Genomic DNA, 21,544 nt, shown 5'->3' on the forward strand with positions numbered 1-21,544 from the left:
CTGCGGAGGGGTTTATCCAGGTTTAGGTGAGGAAGGTGACGTCCGGGGACGATGAGGTAAGTAGGTCCCAGAGTTTAACGGTGTGCTTGTGGATGGAGCGGTTGTTGAGGAGGATGCAGCTGAGGTGGTTTTGTGTGGTTCTGGTGTGGTGCTTGGCGGCTTGGGGGCAGGCGAAGTTGCAGGACCAACAAAAGAAGGGTCCTTGGGTGTGCCTCGGGTTGGCTTGGATGCTGGCGGTGGAGCGGCCTGGGTTGAGGGCATTGAGTTCTTTGACACTGTAGCGGTGACGGGTGGCGTAGGGAGTTTGCAGGCCAGGGGGTCTGGAGCTGGGTGCGATCCAGGCAAGGATGGGTACAGACGGGTTTGCCTCTGGCACGCCTCCGGCCGCCATTAAGAATACTTACAGAGACCCACTAAACACGAGGGATGAGGCGCAGGCGGGTGCCTGCGGGTGGTGGATGGCCTCAAACTCACAGCAGTAGCGAGGGCAGGCTGAAGGGCACGGGCACTGTCAGGTAGAGTTGCGCGGCGTGTGGAGCGAGCTCCTGACCTTAAAAGCAGGTCAGGGGTCACTCAGAGCACCGCGCAGCGGCCTCCATTAAGAAGGTGAGGTGGGAGGGAGGAGCAGCTGGGAGGCGGGAGTGGGGAGCGAGGAGCGAAAGTAGGTGCGAGGGGGTAGGGTCACATGTATGCAGTGGTGGGAAGGAGCGGCTGAAAAAAGCCGAACATGGGTGGGAAACACGCAAGAAAGTGCAGCGATTAAAGGCACACAAAAAAATAGCACAGAAGCACAGAGACACAGAAATAGCTCAAACCAAAGAGCAAATGGCACAAAAAAAGCGACAGATACAGCAACAAACACACAATACTTACGGTGACCCACTAGACACCAGGGATGAGGCGCAGGCGGGTGCCTGCGTGTGGTGGAGGGCCTCCAACTCACGGCAGTAGCGAGGGAGGGTGAAGGGCACAGGCACAGTCAGGTGGAGCTGTGTGGCATGTGGAGCAAACTCCTGACCTTAAAAGCAGGTCAGGGGTCACAAATCCACATTTCTATTGACTACCGGAATTGCCTTGACCTTGACTCAGAAACAAACCATTTCCCTGTGGCGACTGTTGAAAATTTCCCTGCAATCCTGTCTGTGCAGCTTTTTCTGCTTCAACTCAATTTTGTCGCTACAGTATTTAGCATACTGCTGTACCTCATCAATTGGCTTTGCTTGCCAGCAAATTAAGTGATTTTTAATCATCTGACTTACTTCTGGTTTTAATCCTTCAACAAATCTGAACACCAAGTGATTCATGCTCTCTTTATCAATTGTTTCTACACCACTAAATTGTTTGAATCCCTTTAGCAACCTTTCATAGTATGTATGAACTGATTCCTTTCCTTCATGCGTTGCCAATGAACATTTATTGGCAAAATTCTCATTTTCAGAAAACGTAATGACTCTATGGTAATGTTTCATTACTTCAGGAGATGGCGCACCTGTTTTCAAATCCCTTTGCGGTTCACTTGCTGGCCAATCAACACTATTCTTGCATTCAATCCACAAATCTGCTGTAAGAACAATAAATAAAAGTGTATTCAAATCTTCCCACAGACCCTTTGAAAGTTTCACAAACCTATCTGTCTGCTCGTACCACTCCATTGGTTTCTCTCTCAGCCTTTGGAAATCGTTTGTAAAATGTATAATACAACTCCTATTCAAAGGTACATGTACATAATTCCCTTCTGGTGTTTCTCTCATAGGCAGCATTTTTACTGATTCTCCTGCCTGCGTCACATCATCTTTCTTTGGTTTTCTCTTTTCTTGATCCATTTACTTTCCCATTTATCTAATGCGCTCCAATCCTGTACTTTCTCAAGTAATTCTCTAAGATGTGCTATCATCCCTGTAGATCTCATGTGAATAAAATCCTCCTTCTCCATGCTTAATCTGTAATCTGAAAGTTTTTGTTTTTGACAAATCAATGTTATAATCGTCTGCTACTTCTTGTAATCGCTGAAAAACTCTGCCTGCTCCTCTTGTATTTATTTTACATAGATATCTTAACTGAGCTTCAGTATAGGATTCAAGTCTATTCACCCCCATGGTCCCTTCTAAGAGTTCATTCCCTTCCATGTTCAATCTCACTCGGTTTATTGTTTCTTCCTTGTTATCTTTTCTCTCTTGTGTTTTTGAATTGGTTAAATCTTCCAACCACTTTGTTATTTCTTGTGCGGACAAGCCTTTCAGTGAAACACCATGAGCTTGTGCACCTGCATCTCGCTCTTGTTCCGATCTAGCACACTGTTGCGGAACCAGTGCTGTCTGTCCCTGATTATTACAGAATATTGTTCCAGAATTTTCAACAGGAGACAAACCTATTTAAGAATTAGTCTCATTCAAACTTGGTCCTTGTCTTTTCTGCACATTAATCAATGAACTCACTCCATTATTATTTACACAAGCATATAAGGGAGTTACCGGACCCATCTTAATAGTTACAGTAATTGCATATGGGCTAGTCAAAGATCTAACCCTCTGCATCTGTCCTACAACCATGCTCTGCATCCGTGGTATCTGTATTTGAACCGGCTCTTTTTGGGTTCATCCCTTGCTGACCTTGTGACAACACTAAATTAGTAGTCGTCCTCACAATCAGAGCCTCTGGTTGTATTTCAGGGATATTGGTTTCAAACTGCTGTCTGTTGCTCAATGAGACATCGAAACTGCTCTGCATCTGAACCCTCTCATTGTCCAGAATACATCTAGCTGACTCTGTAATCGATGGTGCAGTACGAATTGTATTACTAATTCCACTCCCATTCGATCTATTATCACTCTGCTGATTCACATTTGGTGGAGGATAGCTCTCTAAAATCTGAGAAATTATCTCATCTTCCCCCATCTCATCATCATTGTTAAACATGACCCGTTTCGAGTCTCTCAAATTTTGTTCTTTAGTCTCTGTTGAACCCTTTTTCTTTTTCTTCCCATCGTTTGTCTCAGTCTCATTCTCCTTAGTTTTACAGGAAATAATCTACTCCCCTGCAATGTTTCTACTCTCCACCTTTTCTGCTCTTCATCCCATCTAGCTTCCGCTAACATCTTTTCTACTCTTCTCATTTTCTTTTCAAATGTTATTGCCTGTTGCTGTTTTGCTACCAGCTCCTATATCGCTAAAGCTTCGTGTTGTGCTGGCCTCGGTGAAGGTTTTAAACTGTACATCTTTTACCTCAAATTATCCAAAATTCTCAAATTGAATGTACCATGTTCTGGAAAATCCAAGCAACCTTCTTTCTTTGTAATTTTGACCCAGTGTTTCAATCAAAGACATGCTCCTGCACCCCTCTCCTCAAACACAATACATGCCAGAGTATTTTCTGATAGACAAACCTCTCCTTCGAGTGCCGTAATATACTCATCACCCCTCAGTGTGCTTCTCAAAGCTTTGAAAAACTTCATTTTCAACTGAATTCATTCAAACCTGATGTCTACAACAAAAATTATTAACAAACTCAATTAAACTAAGCAAGTAAAAATAATAAACAAAAGTAAAGAAAGAACAATCAATCATGAAAAGTGACTACGATCCCACAATTCTCTTCCACCCCCTCACCTTCCAATTGCATTACTCTATTGTTGGACTAATTGACGAATCTGTGCGCGACTCTTCTTACCAACTGACCAATCTCAGCGCTGCACCAACTACGTCACACTAACACTCACCCCTCCTCAGCACACTTGCTTAGACTCTGACAAAGCCTATTATACCAATTTCTTTCACAACCCACACACAATGCAATATTAATTCATGAGCTAACTTAAATTAAAAATAAGAAAACAAATTCGCTCATTTACTACAGGTCGGGTAATACAATCACTTCAGAACCTTCCAAAGTAACCTTTAGCTTTCACCTACTCTTTTTCACAGTTCCCACACTCGTGAGTAAAGTTCAAACCCACAAACTTCACTTCTCCACTGTTCCTTGAACTATTGTCTAGTGCACTTAGTACTCACCAAGCCTTCAGTATAATTCCAATAACACCAATTTCTCACAAACTCGACTTACCAATCACAACGGATCAGTCTATTAAATGAACGAATTACAACATATACCAAGTAATTCTCTACACTTGTCAACATACTACGGAGTCCCAGACCTCTCTCCTTAGGTCTGCCATCAACAACCATGTGGATAATGTTTCCTGCATCAAGCGCCACACTCAAATGAAGAACGCCGCTTCCCTACTCTCATGCCTATGGGAGTATGCCCACTCCATCTGAAAAAAACGACTTGAGTATTTCTACTCTTCTAAACTCATACTCACCACAACCATCTGCAAATTAGCTAAAGCTATGCAAGCGCAAAATTACTTCACTAATTTTAACCAAACACTGCTAAGAACATAACCTTCAACCTAGGGGGTCTCCAAGAATCGGGGAAAGTCACTTAAGGCAACTAATCTTACTAAATCCATATAACATTTTAGAAAAGAAAACCCAACGAACCCAACAATTTTGTTTGTACCAAAAGAATCTCACAACCTCATTATGACATCATCAAAACAATGATGTAACCGTGATCTGCTACCAAAAACTGCTGCAGCACCATGGAATTTCAACTATTATTTACACTGAATAGTGGATTCTGCGCTAGAGGACGATGGATCGAATCGACATAGGTTTGAGGGGATGTCACCAATGAGTAATGTGAGTATCATCAATAATCAACACAATCAATAATATTAAACCTCAATCAATAACCACACCAATTTATTAAAAGGTATTATGAAATGTATTGTCGTAGATTAACAATGCTAATGTCACAAAAATAACTCTAAAAAAAAATAGTAAGAAAATAGGATTAACAAAGGTCTTATATATCTCAATTTGATTAAGACAACCAAACAAATTATCTCCGAGAGAATTACACTTATTAATAATACTAAAACTGGTAATAATGGTATACATTAGTGCAACACTCAAATGATGTCAATGTAAGTCATGAGCATTTGAAATCAATTCCCTCACTAACCACAAATTAGCATCAACATGTTGGGCTTCATGTGAAAAGAATTTAGTAACACAATTGTAGAAAACTCTTTAACTCAGGTTAAAACGGAATATTAGAATGCAGCATTCAGATCATAAATTGCAGCTGTTACCTAGAAAGCAAAGAAACACATATAACATTGCAATAACATACATTTCCAATAGTAGTAGTAGTAGTAGCAACAAGCAGTTTACTTCAGCTAGGGGACACCATCAGTTATGTCTTCAGAAGATTTGGGCCTAACAGCAGCTCAACCCACACAGCTACAGGATCTTGACACTAGTCATCTGAACTCTGGTCACCATGATCGTCTCATCTCAACTCCACCGCTAACAGTAAAACCACGAGCACTAACTCTCTAGAGAAGACTACCTAGGTTGTTAGACCAAACCTTAAAAAGCTTATGATTCATCAGTCTATGGGGTGGTTACGCTTCAGCCAATCAACAACTAAATTGATAACCTAAAATACAACAATTCTACACTAACTTGAACATTTTCTTCAATAATATCTTTTCCTCTCCCGTCTTATCTATAGCTCCATTGTTTCATCACCTCCCAAACACCTCTTCTCAGGAAGAAACTTTTAATGTTTCAACTTCACTTCCATCCTCAAGGAAATACCAAGTATTAGTAACATTTTCAAACAATAGAACATTCAACTTATGTAATGCTTGGTTAAAACATGACCTTATATGACATAATGCAGAAACCCACTATGGGAAGCTGTGAACACATCTACTAAAACTCCAAATGCACTTTTATGTAAGCATTGAATTATGGAAAATAGCCTCAGCATTCAGTTAGAGTTTTGCTCAATTAGGAAAAGAAACGAACTGTGGCAACTATTTTCAAAAGTCACCCGTTTTACACATTAATACTTTACACGTTTAGTTACCTTAAAATCATTAATACACAAATTAGAAAATTCACACTATCACACGTGTGCTTTTAACATGCAGGAATGATTCACTTTTGTATGTCAGTTTATATCACTATATTGAGAGGCATTTATTAACAGTTTGATAAATGCCTTTCACTATAGTGATATAAACTTTTTTCCTTAAGTGAAACACTCCTGCGTGTTAAAAGCATGGACAAAGCACTTTTAAATAAGTCAGTTCAGGATGCACACATCCTGATCTCACATATTTCAAAGTGCTCTAGTCTCTTGTATCTTTGGTTTTTAAAATGGCGCTGATTTGTTATTAAACATCCTTGCCCAGTTACCAAACATTGATACATTTAAAATAAATAGTATCGATTATATTGCCCAGGTTCACAAATGGATACAAGAGTGTACTAAAACTTCGCATGGGACATTGCAGGCAGAGCAGAGCTTAATTTGTGCTGATGGTTTCTGGTGCTTGTTCTTAATTGTCAAAACCAGCATTTATAACACAGTACTACATGGTGGCACTGTCAGTTGAATTTAGAGAAGAGCACAACAGCTATTAATTCAATACACAATAAAAATGACTAATATCTACCACGTAGATCACTTATATAGCTCTTGGGCCCAGTACTTGTCACCCTTTTAAGAGTGGGATGAGTAGTTGTGTGTTGGTGCTGTCAGTGGCAGCTCTGGCAGAAGGAACGTGTGGTATAAGCTTCAGTGGCTTCTTGACGAGGGCCCTGACACTAATTTATTCTTACATACTAAGCACTGAGGCAGGGAGCCTTACTTTAGGACTGCATCTCTTGTTTAATATGTGTTTAGAGTCTCTATGGACTCTCCTTCCCTCTCCTTTTGTCATTAATACGTTCTCTGACTTACTTCCTCTGAAATATGTTCACTCTTTTTTAAAGTCATGGTACGGGGTCAAGGTAAAAGCTATAAACGATTAAGAAAGAAGTGCATTGCTTAAGAACACAGGATAACATTTAAAGTTTGGTGGAATGAAGAAGCACCATTGCTGTAAGGATTTCCATTCATGCCAGACATGCACTTCTGCTTCAGCTAGAGGAAGGGTAACCACCAAGATTTCTGATGGTGGAACTCCAGCTAGCACTACTGTGTCACACCTTTCACCAGCACCCCTTCTTCCAGTGGGCTACCAGCATGCTGATGCTGGAAGTTCCATCTTGATTAAGGAAAACCTTCCAGCATATCTCCATCATGCCCTGGATCACCAAGTAAAGCATGGTGGATCAAGGGACAAAAAAACATGAGTGATCCCCATGTGTAGGGGGAAAAACTTCCTTTGTATTTTTGAATTCACAAAACAAATCATATTTCGGTGGTGATTTCATACCATAGTGGGCAGTCTTGAGAAGAGCCTCTGTCACAATCGTGGGCCCCCACCTAAGTTTAAGTGAGTCTCTTAGCCCTTAAATGGCAACCTATAAGAAATTAGGTGAATCATGATTGACCACTGTTTGAGTCTTATCAAAGGGCCAAAAGAGCGAGCTCACAGACAAGGAAAACAATAATGCAGCGTAAGAAACGGAGAAGTCAGGTTATTTGGACTGTTATTTCACTACTTATAGTCATTTTCATTACATAGATGCTATTCACAGAGGTACGTAAAGGAAGTAAAAAAACTTGATCATCTACAGTAAATCACAGAGAGCATGGAGATATGAGTTATTATTCCTCTGCAGAGCACATTGCTAGTGGAATCCTGGTATTCTCTTACTCTGGGGATTAAAAATGAAATAGTTAAAAGCCTTTAACATACCAGAGTAATTCAAATTTGTAAATGTCAACTATGGACCATACATGATCCCGTACTGAGTGCTCCGAGAATGCAGAATTGGGCCATACATTTGTTTTATACTGTCTAAAGCACATACATTAACGCTGAACACCTACAATTATTTCTATGAACTGTATATGGCACTGATTAAATACACAGAAAAACAAATAAAGCGCTTTGCTTTCATCAGTTTGGTCTGCTGCTTGTGCTCTAACTTAGAGATATCCCGAATTAGTTTATGTTAATAAATAAATGTAAGTGGAACCTTCATGAAAATGGTCATTGGTGCTAAGTTCCAGTCAGCTTAGAACAGAGAAATAAAGGGAGCATGGCTACATTGCAGCTCAAGATGGCCATTTGGTTTTGTAGCTCCGATCAAGTATGGGAGACATGGAGGCCTCACCACATACCCATGATGTATTTGAAACCCCAAAATGGTTGAAAGCAGTGACAAAGCACCTCAGGAACATCTCCCTACCCTACAGTGGTGCCTATGTCTACTTCTACCATGCTGACTTGCTTGATGGCTGGAAAGCTACCGCCATATTGCTACCCGATTGCACACCATAAGGAGTTGGGTGATCGCCACCTCTGCAATCCATAAGAGTGTTTACCTTCATGCAATAAGTGGTATTTGGATGAAGAAAATGTGATTTTTCAATCTTTCATACTTGGGCTACGTTTGAGATACATTATGCTGCAAACCTACCAAACATTGTACTAGTGCTTAACCTGTAGAGGAGTGATAGGTGCTGCACAGAAGCCACCAAATAACTCATTTTATGCAGTTGTTGCCCTTTTGATAGAGGAAAGCAAATCTATTTCTTATGCTTTTAGGGTCTTTCATTCTTGGGCTACTGTTGGGCTACCATGTGCTATTTAGTCTACCAGTCATCGAATTGCTACCTAATTGAAAGAGATGAGTGATCTTTATCTTTGGGTTTCCTGAGAGAGTCTGCTCACAAGCGGTTTAACACAGCATCCTTCACCTTAGAAGTTGAATACTCTGCCACATACATTTGGGTCTATTTCTGTTTCCTTGGATGGTCCCTTCACTGTCACTTCAGTTCTAATAGCAACATGGCTGAAGTAGACCAGAAGGAACAAAAAATGGCCATGAGGAGATTGAAGTCAAGTCCTCCGATCCCTGACTCTCCCATTAAACCCAAATCTGAATCACTCCCTACCAATGAGGAAACACTTAAGAAACTTAAAGAGGTGCATGATCTGGCCACCTCCACTAAGAACAATACAGAAATTATGCAATCTGACATTACTATGATTGAAAATGAAGATAAGCAGATAAACAGCAGAATTTAAGTAGTGGAAGACCGAATCAGCAGTCTGGGGGACAGAGAATCTTACCATGTGAAACAAATTGCTACTCTTATGACCTGCTCTTTCACAATGCATAGACAAATAGCAGATTTTGAAGAATGGAATATGGACGGCAACATTCATATTTTTGGCTTACCTGAAAGATCAGAAGGCCAGGACTTTAATGCTTGTCTCAAATTCTTAGAGACATGGATTCCTGAAATAACAGGCTTCTTCTTTCAAAAAGACTTTGAATTAGAAAAAGGTCAGAGGGTCCCCACCCATCTTAACCCAAATAAGAAGTCTCCAAATCCAATTGTACGTAAACCTCTTAGATTCCAACACACATAACTCATACTGAGCTATATGAAGGAAAATAACCACTGCATTTAGGAAGGTCACAAGATGTATATTACCCAAGACATGTCAAAAACCACAGTGAACATTAGTAAAACCCTTCTTGCCCCTTAGACCAAGGCTGAGAGCCAGGGGCAATGCATTTTCATTTGCAGGTCTGCAGAATATTGATTTCTCTGACTGGTTCCAGGTGCATCTTTGCATAAGACATAGGGTTGAAAAGGTGTTTTGTTAATCTTGATGATGCTAACATGGATACTTCATTTTCTAAGTGTAAATCCTCTCCAGACTGAGACAAGTAGGAGACTTGTTATATCCAGTTCTTCATGGTGGTGTTACTCTTCCTGACATTCTATATGTCCATGAAGTACTGGTATGTTTCCTAATAATGGAATAGTATTAGTTTTGGTATCAGATCTCTTATATTTGTAGACTCCTATATCATTATTCCCTTCTTCTGAAGTGCTACATTGTTTTCCTGAATGCCTTCCAGTCATTTAGTGTGATGTTTTAAAATGGTTTAAGCGGATTGGTTGTTTACTGTCTATTTATTATAGCTACTATTAGCTTCTACCCCTGTTCATGGGCTCATAATATAATCTGTCTATTCCTGCATTAGGGAGTGTTTTGTCCTCTTCCCTGTGTTGCTATTTTATGTTTCTCAGGGAGAGGGGAGGGACTGAGTTTGGAGGGTTTGGGGTTTGATCAACTGTTTAGTTGCCAATATGACAGTTTTTTTTTTGGGGGGGGATGTTTTTAACCTTTGCTAGAACCTCATGATTCAATTATACTCCAGTTCCTGGATGTATCTCTGTTCTTATTTCTTCTCATTATTTGTTGTTTCTTCTTTCTTGGAGAGATTACTTTGTGTCTCTTTATTACCTTGAGTCCATATTAGGAACTGTATTTCCTCCATCTTTTTATATTATCTCATAGTGCAAACAAAAAAACGCCTCCACATCCTCTCTCTCAATACCAGTGGTTTGAATCACCCCATTAAAAGGTGCAAAGGAACCAATAATCTTTATACACTGAAGGAGACTAAAATTCAAGAGCGGGAAGTTACCTCTTTTCGGAACAAACAGATAAGTGATGTGGCCTGCGATGGATAAGAAAAATTGTGTTTTAACTGTTAGTCACAAAGAAATCTAATATCTCCATAATTACTAGTGAATTTGATAGAGAAGGCAGATGGATGATCTCAGAAATGTGTAAGAGGGTGTTAGAAATGGGGTGTCTAGTTGGAAGAGGTATACACCTTATCCAAGTAGGGGCCACAATCCTAGACACGGTAAGTCACTTACATCATAAACTAACATGTGCTTACCCTCTGGTAGCTTGGCACAGAGTGGCAGGCTTATTTTAGGAGGCAATGGGTAAAGTATTTGTGCAGCACATAAAAGAGTAAAACAGTGAAAACACCACCAAAAACATACCACACATGGCTTGAAAAATAAAGCTTAATTTAATGAACAAAAGAAGACCACAACAAAATACAGTAAGTAGAAGTCGAGATATGGCTTTTTAAAGGATAAATGAAACTGTAATGCTTAGAAACATAAAACATCAACTGGGGATATCTGGTCATGCTACACTGGGTCAAATCGGAAAAGTTAGGCCGATCCCGATGGAACACAGGTTGAATACAGAGACCAGCCTTGGTCCACGGAAATCAGTACCTTGGTTCGGGGTTGCGAAAAGGGAGGATGTGAGGAACGATGCAGGGAGCAGCTGAGTCAATGCATCGTTGTAGATCCTGAGGATGTAGGCAATGCATGTGTTTTGAACTGTGCAATCAAACCCTTAGGTGTAGGTGATGTGTGTTTTCTTTGAGCCCTGCAGCTGGTGATGTGATGTCTCCTGAAGCAGCAACGCATCAGTGTCGGAGAAAATGCATCGGTTCCAGCCGGTGTAATGATGGTGATGCATGTGTTTTGGTTGTGCTTTCCACCCACTTCCAAGGGCCTAGGACGGGATGCGCACCACTGGCATGGCAAGGCTTGTAGCAAGTAAAGTCCAGGTGCTGTTGCAGGTTGTGTTGGGAGTCTTTTGTGTCCTTGAGACTTCAGAAGAACAGGATGTAAGTCAGCGAGCCCTTGGAGGCACTCTGGGTTCAAGTGAGATGGGACCAGTCCCTCCGCAGGAGGGCAGAGGGCAGCAGGACAGTACAGCAGAAACCAGTTCTTTCACAGCAGCAGTTCAGACTTGCAGTCCTTGTAACAGCACAGCAGTCCTTCTTCCTGGTAGAGTTCTTCACAGATTTAGAAGTGTATTGATTTGGTAAGTTGAGATGTCTCGGTCTTATACTCAGTTGTGCCTTTGAAGTGGGGGTACTTCAAAGATGAGTCTTTGAAGTGTTCAGAGGTCCTCCATACCTGTCCTGGCTCCAGACTCACTAGAGGGCTTTAAGCAGTCCTTTCTGTATAAGCAGAACACTGCCTTTTTGGGTGTAATTGTCAGCTCCACCTCCCATCCTGTCCAGGATGGCCCATCAACCTTCAGATGACCACTTAGTCATGCTGACTCTTCCATTGTGTGATGCTATCTCGAGGTAATTCAGGAAACCAGCTGTCACCTCAGCCCAGACGTGTATTGGAGACAGGCAGCAGGCATACAGGGCTAAGAGCAGGAACATGCCAACTTTCTAAATGTAGCATTTTTAACGTTGTGATAAAAAATCTAACTTCACCAGAAAAGATAATTTATCTATATCATTTCATAGGTACTAACCATCACAAGTATACTCCTTCTCAATAAGTGATTGCACCTTGTTAAATGTAATAGGGAATCCCCAATGTTAACCATTGAGAGGGGTAGGCCTCGCAGTAGTGAAAAACAAATTTGGAAGAATTTTACTACCAGGACATATATAACTTGCACGTATATGTCCTACTTTTTTATTTCATAGCACCAATCCCTGTGGGCTACCCAGGCTTAGCAAGAGATTTTAAATGCCAAGTCAACAAAACAGTCAAACTGGACACACCGGCTATGCAGTGGCAGGCCTGAGGCATGTTTAAAGAGCTACTTAGGTGGGTGGCACAATCATTGCTGCAAGCACACTAGTAGCATTTAATTTACAGGCCTGTGCACATACAGTGTACTTTACTAGGGACGTGTATGTAAATTAAATATGCCAGTTGTGGATTAGTAATATTACCATGTTTTAGGGGAGTGAGTAAATGCACTATAGCACTGGTTAGCAGCGGTAAAGGAATATGGAGCCTACAGTATCCAGATATGTTAGATTTCATGTTTTTCTCTCTGCCACTCCGTTTTACTTGAGGATAGACTATCTAATTGTTTTAGCTTCTCACACTTACTACATTGATACCCATAGGATTGAAACCAGAAATATCTCTGACCATACCAGTACCACTTTATCCCTTATATGGGCTGTGCCAATTCTTTGAAAAAAACTCTGCAGATTACATAATGAGGTTATAATGACACTGAACACAAAGCTTAAGTGTGTACTAAAATATAGAACTTCCTTGACACTAACCCAGTCAGTGATACGTCCCCTCTTAGAAGTTTGGGACGCTTTGAAAGCTACTATGAGAGGAACACTCATCAGTATCAGATTCTTCATCAACAAACAAACTAATTACTTACTATTAACCACACTAAATAACAAAAGGTATGTATAAAACAAATTACTGACTAAAAGGTAGAGTGTCTGGATAAATTAAAAAAAGTATCTTGATGTCCAAAGCTAACAGAGTGGTAAGATGCTAGCTACATAGCTGAAATTTAAAGAGAACACATTGTTGATGATGAATATAAGAGACTCCAGTGGTACAATACACACTGGCTGCAGTAGCTGAACTTTTCAAAAATGTCTATATGGACTTTAGTGATAATAACAAACAATTTGAATCAGATCAGTGTGCGGAATTTCCTTAAAAAGTGATATATCCCTACAATTACTGATGAGGAAAGAGCAACTCTTGCTCAAGATTTTTTGGACGGAACTAAATGCCCCTTCGTGAGACTTAGATCAGTCATTTTCTTCTATAGGAGTAATTACTGGCACACCAACTGAAGCAGTTATTGTTGTCATTCCCAAGGAACGTAAAGAGCTTTCACTAGCAAAACATTACAAGCCAATATTGATTAAAGAGTATGTTAAAGTTCTTGCCACATGGTTGGAGAAAATAATTCCTAAACTAATTCACTCCACCCAAGTAGAATTTGTTAAAAATAGACTGTTCAGTGATTATACCAGATTGTTTGCCATGTTATTAAAAAAGCCTTGCTATTAACTTTCCCTACAGTTGCAATAGCCCTTGATGCCACAAAGACATTTGACAGGGTATACTGGCCCTTCTAGAAAGCATTTCTTAACAAATTCAACCTAGGAGAAGACTTTATTTAAATGGTTGTGGCCTTATATTCTCATCCTAGAGCTAAAGTTAATCTCAATTACATCATTTCTGACTATTTCAGCCTAAAAAAGGGTACAAAACAGGGTTGTCCACTTTTACCTGTACTTTTTCTTCTAGGTATTGAACATTTATTACAACAGGACTTCCTATAGCTTAACGTTTGGTACTAAATCAATCACTACCCTGAAGTCTACAAATATCACATATACAAGGTGTGACGGGCTGAGAGTGACTCGCCCGCACAGGAACCGGACTTGTGCTGTCCCTGCCCCATCTGATTCCAGCCTTCCTGACTTCCTTCCCCGCGATTGGCTGGTTCCTCTCCAGTCGCGGGAAGACGGGAGGTCAAAAGTGGCAGCGCCAGCACCTGAGTTGTTGGTAGTTGGAGGTGGAGAAGGAGACCTGAAGGACACCGACAACACACGAGGACGAGAAGAAGACGACCAGAAGGAAGCAGAAAGCACACGAGGAAGAGAAGAAGACGATCAGGCTGACCTGGAGGGCGAGGGAAACCAGTGGCCTGACGCGAGGAATCAAACATCACAGTGGGCATCCAACAACAACACCGGAAGCCTCAGCATGGAGACACCCCGGGGAAGCGAAGCGCTATTTCCAGCCACGCTTCAGGAGAACCGTGGCTCTACCAGGTGCGTGGGACCTGTAGAGTAGAGGAAGCGGGAGGGTGACTAAGGGGAAGAAAAGGGGAGGAAGCGGGGGGGGGTTGGACTGGGCACTAATGCACAAACCACTATATAGCATCTAGACACGGGTTAGCGCACAAAACCGGAGCACAGAGAAATGTAAACTACATAGTACAAGACAGAAGGAGTGTGGGTAACGCAGAAAAGAGACAAGAGAAATAAGACAGGAAGAAGAGACGCCCTAGAAAGAAAGAAACAAGAAGAGCTGGAAACAGAGACAGATAGAGCAGAGCAAACCAAATACAACCGGCAAAGAAAAGGTAGAAGAGGAGACAGTTCAGGAGAAACGAAGGAGAGAAAACAGAGGTCTGAAAATGAAAGGAAAGAAAGACAAAAAAGGCAGGGAAAGCAGTAGACGAAAGGAACGTAACCCAAAGTAATTACTGGTGTATCTTTCTGTCTCTCCACATGCGTTTCCCGGGGAACCTGTGAGACGAAGGAAGCCAAAGAGAAGACTGTGAAGAACAGTCCAGAGACTAGCTCCGTAAAGACTAGAGAAAAGAAGACAGGAAGAGAACCAGAACTCAACGAGCGTGGTCCCTGGAACTCAGCAACTCTGTCCAAGTGACTCCCTCAGTCCAGTGACTCTTCAGTCCAAGTTTGGTGGAGGTAAGTCCTTGCCTCCCCAAGCTAGACTGCATTGCTGGGTACCACATGATTTGCAGCTGCTCCGGCTCCTGTGCACTCTTCCAGGATTTCCTTTGTGCACAGCCAAGCCTGGGTCCCGACACTCTAACCTGCAGTGCACGACCTCCTGAGTTGTCCTCCGGCGTCGTGGGACCTTCTTTTGTGACTTCGGGTGAGCTCCGGTTCACTCTTCTTCATAGTGCCTATTCTGGCACTTCTGCGGGTGCTGCTTGCTTCTGAGAGGGCTCTTTGTCTTGCTGGATGCCCCCTCTGTCTCCTCATGCAATTGGCGACATCCTGGTCCCTCCTGGGCCACAGCAGCATCCAAAAACCCTAACCACAACCCTTGCAGCTAGCAAGGCTTGTTTGCGGTCTTTCTGCACAGAAACACCTCTGCAATCTTCTTCACGACGTGAGACATCTATCCCCCAAAGGGGATGTTTCTAGCCCTCTTCATTCTTGCAGAATCCACAGCTTCTACCATCTGGTGGCATCTTCTTTGCACCCACAGCTGGCATTTCCTGGGCATCTGCCCACTCCCGACTTGATCGTGACTCTTGGACTTGGTCCCCTTGTTCCACAGGTACTCTCGTCTGGAAATCCATCGTTGTTGCATTGCTGGTGTTGGTCTTCCTTGCAGAATTCCCCTATCACGACTTCTGTGCTCTCTGGGGAACTTAGGTGCACTTTACACCTACTTTTCAGGGTCTTGGGGTGGGCTATTCTTCTCACCCTCACTGTTTTCTTACAGTCCCAGCGACCCTCTACAAGCTCACATAGGTTTGGGGTCCATTTGTGGTTCGCATTCCACTTCTAGAGTATATGGTTTGTGTTGCCCCTATACCTATGTGCTCTCATTGCAATCAATTGTGACTGTACATTGCTTGCATTGCTTTCTATTGCTATTACTGCATAATTTTGGTATTGTGTACATTTATCTTGTGTATATTTGCTATCCTCATACTGAGGGTACTCACTGAGATACTTTTGGCATATTGTCATAAAAATAAAGTACCTTTATTTTTAGTATATCTGTGTATTGTGTTTTCTTATGATATTGTGCAAATGACACTAGTGGTATAGTGGGAGCTTTGCATGTCTCCTAGTTCAGCCTAAGCTGCTCTGCTAAGCTACCCTTTTCTATCAGCCTAAGCTGCTAGACACCTCTTCTACACTAATAAGGGATAACTGGACCTGGTGCAGAGTGTAAGTACCCCTTGGTACCACTACAAACCAGGCCAGCCTCCTACAGGGAATCAGGTAGTTTTGTTTTTAGGGGCAGAGTGGGAGGTCAGTTGTTTATAGGGCAGGTTGGGGAGGTCAGGAAAGGGTTTAGGGCTCAGGGTGGGTGGGAGGTATCCAGAGTAGTTTTGTTTAAGGGGTGGGGGTCAGGGTAGTTTTAGTATTAGGGTTGAGGAACTTCTGGGCCTGAGGGAAGGTGGCAGGTCACATGCTAGAACCATGCATGCCGGTCCCACACATGCCTTTATTAGGCATGCTTTTCAATGAAAAATCATTGTAAAGGCACGCGTGGTAAAGGCATTCATGGTAACAACGCGGTCGTTGTTCCGATGGCGTCGTTCAGATATGCGTGGTTCCAGCATTCGGTGTTCCATCCTACATTCGTTCCTGAAGATCTTATACCATCTCATAGTCCTAGTCCCCTTTTTTCAATATAATTGATCATAAAGAAGTTCTGCAAGGTCTGATTTCCTCTGTAATCTCTGCCTAGATAACATCTCTTTCTTCTTATTGCAGAAGTGTACCAAAAAGTGATGGCTGGAATGTTTGAATCAATCTCAACCAATGGTAATTATTGCAGGCAGGTTTCCGGTCCCAACTAGCACACAAATGTGATGCATGGTATGCTTGAGTTATTCTCGGGGCACATCAAAGTCCAACATCAGTTTGCCGTATGAAAATCAGTCTTGGTCCTGCTCCTATGATATCAGTCCAGCCAGAACTGCCAGGCGATATCCTCCCTGAGCTGAAACACAGCAACCAAGGGACACTTTCACCTTCTTACTGCAGCACAAAAGACCATTGTGCTCATTTCTATTATGAATATCTGTTTTGGCAGGACAGGCAAGAGTCCCAATCATCCTTGCCTCAAGTCACTGACCAACTGCCCTTAACAGTTCTGCATTGGCAGGAGACTTGCTTTGTTAGAGCCGAATAGATATTATTGAGGAACCCACACATCCTACATTGTATTTAGCAGGACAAAATCCTAATCTAGATTGTAAAAATAGTTGGGAACCTTTGGTAATTGTTTGAGATATCAGGGACGACAAGTAGAGTGCAATGCACCCTAAAACCAAGACAGACCATAGATCAACTATTAGACCAGCTGGGGATATGACAAATGATTCATCGCTGATTGACATAACAGAAAGGCTGTGATCAGATTCACATCTAGGAAGTCAAACTCAAGAGAGTCAGTAAATTCCATTGAAGATGAATGAGGAAGGAAGCGTGCCCAGGTAAGATCACAGATAGGAGATGTTCCTGAGGGGCTCTCCTGGGCCCTTATGAATTTCCTTTGTTATCCTGATTCACCAGAGCTAATCCGCCCAGCTGACTGGCAGGGATCAACTTAGGACCTCTTCCCTTCTGTGTTGCACTCAATCGATCCTGTGCTGGAAAAGTGAATCACAGCCTATCCGCCTGCCGCTCAGGGCCTGTCCTGCCTCTGGGTGCCACCTGAGGCTTCTGAGCCGAGGCCTCACCTGGAAGAGGTCCTACTGTCACCAGGGTCCGAGAGGCATGAGATGTTGGCAGTGCGGACTATCGGTGAAGCAGAGGGAGTGACCACGTTGCCTCAATGGGCCAGCCCTGCAACTGTGACGTAGGACTAATGGAGTGCAGCCTACTGCTGATGCCGGGGATCTGAGGTGCTGACAATCTTTCCTCTCTGGGTGTGGCCGGCCAGAATCGACTGCTGGGGCCGAGGGACCTTGCATTAATATGGCAGGGGCCTGACACAGACAGGGGACACTGCGGAGGCAGTGACAGAGGGAGAGAAGCTGGAACGCCTCCCTGATCGAACCAATGGGACCTGGGAGTCCTGCAGTGGAAGAGGAAACAATATGCCTGCCCTTGCTGACACTGGAGTATGGTGTGGCCAGGCCAGATGGCCAAATAAGCACATGAGAAGTGACTCTGCCCATAGTGGTGACGGATATGACTCTGAGAAAGGTAGCTCAAACTCATTGCAGCGACCCTTAGGAGGACTGTTTCTAGGCTCCCTGTGAGACATGCTGAGCCACTCCTGGAGAGCTCAGTTAGCAACCCTATGAGCTGCAGACACCTGCATGACCTGGTGCATCCTGACCCTTGTGAAGGTGACTAGTGGAGCCATTGAACAAGACGAGGGGGGGTACCATTTACTTGTCAGCACCACGGCTGATCTATCTCCCTTGGAGCCCGCGGGCCCAGGGTCACGGCTGTTCTGTTGGCTGGCAGCTTCTATGGGATTCCTCCTCTCTCTGGAGGACTCTCTGGAGGTAGGTGTTAGCGGACAACATCAGCCCCTTCTTGGGTAAAGGCAAGCCTTGGGTACTCTGTCAGGACAACACAATGGAGCAATTCACAATGCCCCAGGCAAGTGGGCATAGAGAGACACATAAGGCTGACTTCTACTGTGATCCGAGTCCAGAATGGTCAAGAGTGGATCCAGAGTTACATTGGAATGGAAGATAGACTCTGTATCAATTGAGGTCAATCTGATCTGCACAGACTTATGCAAAGTCTCAGAGTAAGTACATGAACCTGAGGAGACCATTGGCGGTCTCGAATTGGAGATGGTCTCTGTAAAAGGAAATGACAGGGGTCCTCTACAGGACTGGTTTATTTGAATCCTGGGCCGAATACAGGGATAAGAGGTCCCAACATATACATTTTAGACTTCTGGGTTTCCTGCAATGAGCACAGGGGAGATTGATGGAGCAATTGATTGAACAGTGAGTGCGGGATATGTTGCAGATAAAAGACCTTTCCATTTTCTTTGTCATTGAGTGAGTGCACAGAGCATTGACCATACTGCTGCCACCAGGGGCACCTCAGCGGGTGATCATAGCTTGTGTTCACAACTATAAGGACAGAGACAGTATCCTTTGAGTGCACAGGAAACTGACAACACCCACTTTAGCAACCATAAACTTTCCATTTGCCCAGATTACAAGCAGCATGTTCAGGGCAACAGGAAATCTTATCTGGCGGTGAAGAGAAACTGAGAACTATGGATCTAAAGTACATGCTCCTGTCCTCAGCAAGGCTGCCAGTGATATCAGATGAAAAGTCGCACTTCTTTGACTGTCCTGCGGACGTCTGGAGATGGGGGATAAGGTGTCCCAAGAATAGGCAGTATTGAAGAGGGTCGGGGACACAATGCAGATGGTGGCCTCAAGGAGAGCGTGGATAGTTGGAGCTAGATCCCATGGAGGGCTCAGTAATCTCACAAATTGTGATCCAGGGAAATGACACCATGGCCTTGGAGTTGATCTGGATGGGGTTGGGGGATGAGACAACATTTTTGGTCGAGATGGAGGTATCAGAACTAAATAACAATGGGGAGTGAGGGAGCTAGCTGGGTTCTGCCTACTCTTTGGTCCACCTACTGTGGAGCTTGGGACTTAGCTGGTGCTGTGGGCTGTGATACCTGAATGGGGGAAGGGCGAGGAGCAGCACCTCACCTCTACTGTACACCTGATCTTCTTTTGACTATAGGGGGAGAGGAGGTTTGCAATGTTACTTGCTGCTTCTTTTTGGGTTTGCCTGGGAGCGGGCATGTTGGTTAAGATACATAGGGGTATATTTATGAGCCCCTAGAGGCACCTTGTGCCACATTAGCATCATTATTTTTTACACTAATGTGGCCCAAAGAGGACAAAATACGTGTGCCATATTTACAGAGTGGCGCAACACATGTATTACGCCACTTTGTAACCCTTTGCGCTACATTATCCCTGCGCCAGGCATAATGTATGCAAAGAGGGCCTTCCCCCGTTAGGGGAGGATGATAAAATAGCACAAGGAAATCTATGAGATTTCCTTGCAACATTTATTTTTGGTACTTTTAACGCCTGCGCCGGCGTTAAAAGGGAGCTTCCATTATTTAGAATGGGCCTCTATGTATTCTGCAAGAGTAGCACCAACATTTTGGGACTACTCCGGCAGAGTACATCCATAGCGTCACATAGAATGAAGCTATTGCCCACTACCCTGCAACATGGTGCACCATATTTTAAATACGGCACACAAATGGTGGTGGTACGGGGGTGTTAAGGGGTGCAGGGAAAGTGTCGCTGCACTCTCCATTTTCCATAAATCTGGCCCTTTGTATGCACTAACTTCTACCAGTAACAGAGGGTGGTAGATACCCTCCCACTTTTCGTATTAGGCCTTGTTTTTTATGTTTTCTGGCTATGTTGTAGGTCCTTGCAGCTTCACATTGATAGGAAAACATGCTTCTTGGTTTTGGTTGTATTGTTTGCCTGGGGAGGGTATTTGTTCTGGTTTGTGTTGCATTTGAGTTCTCTAGGGGTAGTTACAGTTGAGTTGCTGCTAGATGTCCAGTGTAGTGTCATGAAACGGGGGGCAGGAGATCCTGAGTTGGGAGCACTGCAAGTTTAGCGAGACTTAGGGACCACACACAGTTTTTCATGGCAGTGACTAGTAGTGTAGGCCACTGGAACATCCGGGGCTTGACGGACTAGACAAAAAGGTAACAGGTGCACTCATTCTCGAAATGGACCTAGGTTCACATAGCATGCCTACATAAAACGCACCTCATGGCTATTGAAAGGCAGAAACTGGAAAAGAAATGAAAAGGGCAACTTAGCTCAGTCATGTATTCTTCATATGCCAGAGTGGTTGCCATCTGGGTGATGCCGGGGGTACCCTTACACCACATATATACGGAATCAGACATCAAGGACCAAAAATAATTATCCAGGGCACATTAAATGGGAGGACCATTACTATTCTGAACACCTACACACCTAAAAATGATGATGGGTACTTTTACACAAAGGCAGGACCTACTACTGGACAGCATAGGCTCTCATATAATTTGGGTTGGATCTTTGAACTGTGTAGCAGACTGGAAGAAGGATATACACCCATCTAGGGATGGAATGAAACCTCAGATGCCCTGGTCACTTTTGGTGGTCATGCATAACGTGGGTACTTAGATAGCTGGAGGCTCTTGGATCTGCAAGCACAAGAATACACCTGCCACTCTGTTAGAAATGAGGCCTCTAAGTTGGCAGGCAGTTTAGACCTTGTCCAAGTAGGGACCCTCTCTCTAGTTATGTTTAGGGATACACAGCTCAGATAACATCTGCTCACCCCATTGGTAGAATGGCACAAACTGTAAGGCTTATCTCAGAGGCAATGTGTAAAGCATTTG

This window comes from Pleurodeles waltl, chromosome 2_2 (genome assembly GCF_031143425.1).
Source record: "Pleurodeles waltl isolate 20211129_DDA chromosome 2_2, aPleWal1.hap1.20221129, whole genome shotgun sequence".
Lineage (NCBI taxonomy): Eukaryota > Metazoa > Chordata > Amphibia > Caudata > Salamandridae > Pleurodeles > Pleurodeles waltl.